Source organism: Tetrao urogallus, assembly GCF_951394365.1.
Source record: "Tetrao urogallus genome assembly, chromosome: 15".
Lineage (NCBI taxonomy): Eukaryota > Metazoa > Chordata > Aves > Galliformes > Phasianidae > Tetrao > Tetrao urogallus.
This window is the reverse complement of record NC_136828.1, coordinates 10771207-10777206: the sequence shown is the minus strand read 5'-3', so window position 1 is coordinate 10777206 and position 6000 is coordinate 10771207. Positions and strand designations below refer to the sequence as shown.

Sequence of the window (6000 nt, the reverse complement as noted above, 5' to 3'; positions counted from 1 at the left end):
TCCCACCTAGTCCCCCCTCCCCAAACCAACACACTCCTAAACCCCCCGATCCTGCACCTCTCACTTATCCCATCACTGTGCTTTTTGTGCCCAGGGGACGGAGCAGCTCTGGGGGCAGGAGGACACTGAGCATTCCGGCAGTGCTGATTTCCCTTTGATACCCAATGCCTTCTTGCAAGGAGCGTGGCCCCATAGAGAGCCTTTTTGCTCTGTGCAGTCCATAGCACAAAGTCAACCAGCCTGGGTGCACAGCTGGCAGCACAGACCTGGAAGGATGCAGAAGTTTCTAATGTGACTCCAGAGGAGTCTGCTGCATTTTCCTGGCAGCGTCACTCATTTTGTCTCTGCTCAAAGCAGCTTTTTTGCTTCTGCCTTAATGCTGGAGCTACAGGGAAGGGAGGTCCCACAGGGGTGGGTGCCAGCGCAAGGTTCCCATTGCCATCAGCTCTGGGAGGGGTTGAGGTGATGCTCTGTTCACTCTTTTCTCCTTTCCATCCTCTAAGAGGGAGAAAAGTTTCTGACACGGAGAAATCAGTGTTTTTTCCCAATTCCCTCCCAGTGAGGAGCTGTGCCAGCATCCCAGTGGGTGGCAGTGGGAGCAGCCGCCGTGTTCCACCCCGCTGAGGGCAGAGGGACAAATCCCACCTCCACTCCTGCCTCGGCCCTCCCTCGGCCGCAGGAAGGCGGGTGCATGGAGGATGGCTTTTCCAGGCTGTGCAAGAGAGAGCCACACATTGAAGCTGAGCGCTACCACTGCTGCGGTGCTGCAACTGGGACAACACGACCAGGAGCTGCGGTTCTGCAGTTTGGGATTCCCTCCAGGGCGGTGACCTCAGGGGTGGCTGCTGGTGAGGCCCCGTCCCAGCTGCAAGAGGGGCAGTGAGGATGGAGCCGGGCGCATGCACCCCGGAGCCGTGCTACCCAAAGAATGGCAGCACCTCACTCAACGCCACGTCTGATAGTGCCGGCGACCTCCTGGCCACCTCCTTCCTGGGCTGCATCCTGGGCACCATGTGCGTGGTGGGCACGGCGGGGAACATCTACACGCTGGTGGTCACCACCGTCTCCATGAGGCGCAGCGGCTCCATGTACGTTTACATCATCAACTTGGCCCTGGCCGACCTTCTCTACCTGTCCACCATCCCTTTCGTGGTGTGCACCTACTTCGTGCGGGATTGGTACTTCGGAGACCTGGGCTGCAGGATTCTCTTCAGCCTCGACCTCCTCACCATGCACGCCAGCATCTTCATCCTGACCATCATGAGCACTGAGCGCTACCTGGCCGTCGCCCGCCCTCTGGCCACGCTGCGTGGATCAAGGGACCGTCGGCGGGCGCTCGCCTTCCTGGCATGGCTGGTGGCCTTCCTCCTTGCCCTGCCCAGCATGATCCTCATCGACCTGCGCACCAGCCACCGCCACGGGGTGACCAAGCGTATGTGCCACCCCACGTGGCGGATGGGGCCTTACAAGGTGTACCTCACTGTCCTCTTCAACACCTGCATCCTTGCCCCGGGCGTCACCATCTGCTGCGTGTATGCCAAGCTGGCCAGGACCTACTGGAGGTCCCAAAGGGCTCTTGTTGCTCACACCAAGCACGCCAGCCACTGTCCCAAGCAGAAGGTGCTGTACATGATCTTCAGCATCGTGCTCGCTTACTGGGCTTGCTTTGTTCCCTTCTGGCTGTGGCAGCTCTTCAGCCTCTACTGGCACGAGCGTGGGGAGCGGGGCAGCTCCACCGTCGTCCCCATCAACTTCCTGGTGACCTGCTTGGCCTACAGCAACAGCTGCGTCAACCCCTTCCTCTACACACTGCTCTCCAAGAACTACAGTGAGTACCTGCGGAGACACCACCGGGCTGCCCAGCGGGGCTCCTCCGCACAGCCACCAGCCCCCGTCCCACCCGTGGGGGGCTCCGGAGAGGATGACTGTGGTCTGTGAGAGGTGGGTGCCCACGGGGCAGAGATGCGGATGCTTTTTCCTCTGTTGTGGTTCGGTGGCTCAGCCCTTTTGCTGAGGGCTGTGACACGTCTTTGCTACCCGGGTGAGGTTGGTAAGATACTGGTTATAGCAATAAAGGATAAAAGCGGGGTGGCTCTGATCACTGAACTCACTCTGAGCCTTTTGATAAACGTGCTCCTTGTCGTTGCGTTTCCACCAGTAGTTCTACTGAAAATAATCTATCACCAGATTTGTTAGAGGAACCATTTTGCTGGAGGAAACCGGAGCCCCGGCCCCCCTCCCACGTCAGGTGTTCTGGAAGCACTGTTCCCAGTTGGTTCAGGCAGATTTTCAGACGAGCCCACGCTCCCTGCACCAGGGGACAGTATCTCTGTTATCCACGGGTTCCCGGGGAAGGGTTAAATCTCCCCTTTGAAATCCAATAGAGCAAAGGCATAAGGAGCCCTAGGATCCTTATGGGGGACTCTGAGCAGTGTCCTCAGTCAGTCCCATCTGTCTGGACTCATTTAGTCAGCATCCGATTAACATTCCAATCCAAAGTCTCCCAGACCAAATACTTGCCCGGAACAATTCAATGTCTGTAGCTTTCTTGGACCAAGGTTAGCTCTGTAGAAGAGACCAGGTTAAGTTCACGTTGCTTTCTCATTCTCTCCTCACCACCAAATCCAGGTTTGTCTTGCAGATCTTGTTCTAGAACCCAACCAAATACCAAGAGTGATGCCAGGGTCCCCTGGGTCCTCCAGGAACGTCTCCCTCCATCCCCTCTCTGTACCAGAACCACCACAGCTCAGCCATACGGTTTCCAGGCACAGCCCAACCCCCGGTCAGTTTGCCAGCTGCTTCTGAATCTGGGACAGAGCTCCACAGACTTGGCAGGGCACTGCAGCAGCTGTCTGCAAAGCCACACTTACCCTCCCTTTAAACACTCCTCTTCTGCGGTCCATAAAAGCCAGGTTGTGGTGGAAGGAAAAAAGAAGTCATTCTTAACCTGTTGATGTCTCAGCTCCCCTTCTGTCATCTCACAGCCAGCCCCGAGGGCTCCAGGCAGATTCTCTTTCATTTCATGTCAAGTAGAGCACAGGTCCCAGGTTAAGGGTCTCCTGCTCTCCGGGGGGGGGGAATCGAAGCCATGAAATAATGCTCCAGTTAAGGCTGGAAGGGGATCCGCAGGACACGTGGGCACTGTTTGCATTATTCACTCAGCCACTAACTGCAAGATTGCAGACAGGGGTTATACATTTAGGCTTGATGTTATTTCAAGTCAGCCAAATCAGGAAGAGAGGCATTATCCCTTCCTGCCCCACCGCACCTAAAGGGATTTTGTCTGTAAGTGTTTGTTGGCAAAGCTGTAGGATTTTAGCATTACCCTAAGTCACGTGTGAAAAAAATGCCTGAAAAAGTAAATGATGGGGAGGGTTTATAGCTAGGAATCAAACTGCAAACCACCAACAGAAAATATAAAGAGTTTTGTCAGCAGAAAGCATTCATCAATTAAAATACATTCTGCCGTACCTTGGTCAAGCATCTCTTAGTGTACAGCAGGGGCTGCCTTCCCCCAGGCAGGCGGGGAGCCGAGGACACGGGAGCATCATCATAAATCAGAACACAGATCGCCACTCCTAGACCAGAACTCCTCACAGACTGTTTTTGTACATCCTGAAGAAGGAGGCAGAGACTGGAAAATTTAACCTGAGGAATTTAATCGACCTGCCAAGCTTCTGCAAAAGAGTGAATTACTTAAGTTCAGTAACATTTCTTAAGAGAGATGGTGATTTGTTCATCAGTTTCCCAAAAGCTGATGTAGTGCAAGAGTCCCACAGCAGCCCCTCTCCAACCGCTAGGTTAGCCTGGAGAATCACTGCGACGGTGCGTTTGGCCATGCTGTGAAGTTGCTCACAGAATATATATTTTAAACATGAAGAAAAACAGAATCTACACAGATGAAGGAAACCCCAGCTTTCAGCTTTGGGAGGGAAGGCTGTACTGCAGCACTGAATCATGCGTGCTGACTGCCAGCGCTGTCTGCATGCAGACTCATACCGCTGTTTCTCCGCTCACAGAAGTACAGGAAAGCAAAGATTCATCCGCATTAATTAATCTTTCCCCAACTCTCATAAAGAGGAGATTTTTTTTTTTTTTTCCCCCTGAAAACTGAAATTTTGGAAAAGTAACAGAACATAAAAGAGGAGAAATGGCTGAAGGCTGGTAAACAGTCAGAGAAGGAATAAGATGAACACACTCTCTTGAAAGGATGAGTTTTAGCCGAGCCATCTATGTAAGCTGTGAAATCAGCTGCATTCTCACAGCTTGTCCACTGAGCCACCCCAGCTTCCCACTGCAGGTACCTGAACTCAGCACAGGATGAGGCAGTTCTGTCAGACAACGCCGACGCTCACGGTCACAAGTCTGGCCGCTGCCAACAGCAGCAAAGCCTCATCACGCTGCACTCCGGGTCTGTAAAACAAACAGGATTATTTATTAACCCTACAGAGTTTCTTGTTGTTGCCTCCTTTAACACCGTGACTCCGTCCCCCACCCTCATCTCCTGCTGAGCTCCCTCACATTTCATGATGAGGGTATCAGTTCCCTGTGGCTTCCATAAATACGTTAACGAAGCAGTGGATACCAAGTGTTTAAAGTTGTGAGTTTATTGCATATGTAACAAAAATGAACATGACCTCCTGGGTCCAGCCTACTATACAATCACTGTTTATTCCAGCTGGTTCCATAACCACATTAAATAGAACTGGTATTTCTTTAAATACTTTGATTTAGACATAAAATGAAACATTAGTGTACAACTTTCACAAAATAAATCTGCAATAAAAACAGTGGGAAGAATAACAAGGATAGCAGCAATACTTAAACATGACATTACAAAATAATAAATTAAAAAAATACATTATAAAGTGGTCGAGGAACAAAAATCAACAAATTAAAAACAGATCCATACTGTGTTTCTGGGAACTTGCTGTGCCACGCGGCCCTGAACCTGAGCTACAGAGGGCCCTGGTGGCCAGATCACTAATTTACAAAACCTATTGGATTTCACAACCACCTCAACTTGAACAAAGTACATACTGCTGAGCAAACGTTGATTTCACCCCCTGGAGCTTCAAGCAGCCTTTCTGAAGCAGGGTCCTGTCTCACATAATGCCCAAGTTAATGCCAACATTCATACAACAGCCTCATTTCGTCCCGATTTAAAGCACGAGCAAAGTGGTGGTTTCCTACATCCCTGAGCATATAGTATAGGCTGATGAGCAGTATCAGGGCAAGCACTGAAGGTCTGTGCCAACGGACCAGCTTTTAGGTTTGCCTTTAGGACAGGAACGAAGGACACATCGTCCCCTGTATTTCCTTCAGGTCTGATCCAAGACGCGTGTGTGCACAAGGTGGAACGTGGAATGACTGAACGAACACCGGACTTCATGTTATTCTTTGGGCAAGTTTTGAGGAGTAGCAACCAGTTCAAGTGCTGGCAGACCAAGTGGGAATGAACACACTCACAGATTCAGACAGCTGAGGCTATAAGAACAGCCTCCAAGACCTCACAGAGTCAACAGCTTGAGCCATGCAAACTCTTGTTTGCGTTTCATCCTTCCCTGGCCTTGAAACCAGCCACTGGAAGAAGAAATCATCGCTTAAAACCCAGACTGCCTTGCTTCTTTATTTCCTCCACCCATCCACCATCCATCCAGCCAGCTTTAAGGCCTGCCTCAAACGCATGTACAGAACAACACAAAAAAAAGGTCTTTGTCATCACTGAAGTGGCACGAAGTTGCGAAGACAACACGATGGGAGAGGTGGTGAAGCTGCATAAAGAAGAACTAAAACAATTACAAAGACGGTGCCCTATTCTCATTACTGTCAGCAAGGAGGAGGTACCTTGACGAGGGCTTTTAAACACAGCAAACAACAATCCTTGCCTATTCTTATTTTGTGCATTCAATAAAACACTGACCTAGGAAAGACATTAGGAACTATCATATGTCAACTGTGTCGCTGACATAAAGCTACTTGACCTACAGATTTCCAAAT

The 6000-nt window shown here is 50.9% G+C and overlaps 1 pseudogene across 1 annotated transcript; it reads left to right on the top strand.

Moving 5' to 3' along the window:
* The first annotated feature begins 885 nt into the window (after positions 1-885).
* On the top strand, positions 886-1938 carry LOC306952453 (urotensin-2 receptor pseudogene; annotated as a pseudogene). The gene has a single exon. The product of its transcript is annotated as a urotensin-2 receptor pseudogene (transcript).
* The last annotated feature ends 4062 nt before the right edge of the window (positions 1939-6000 follow it).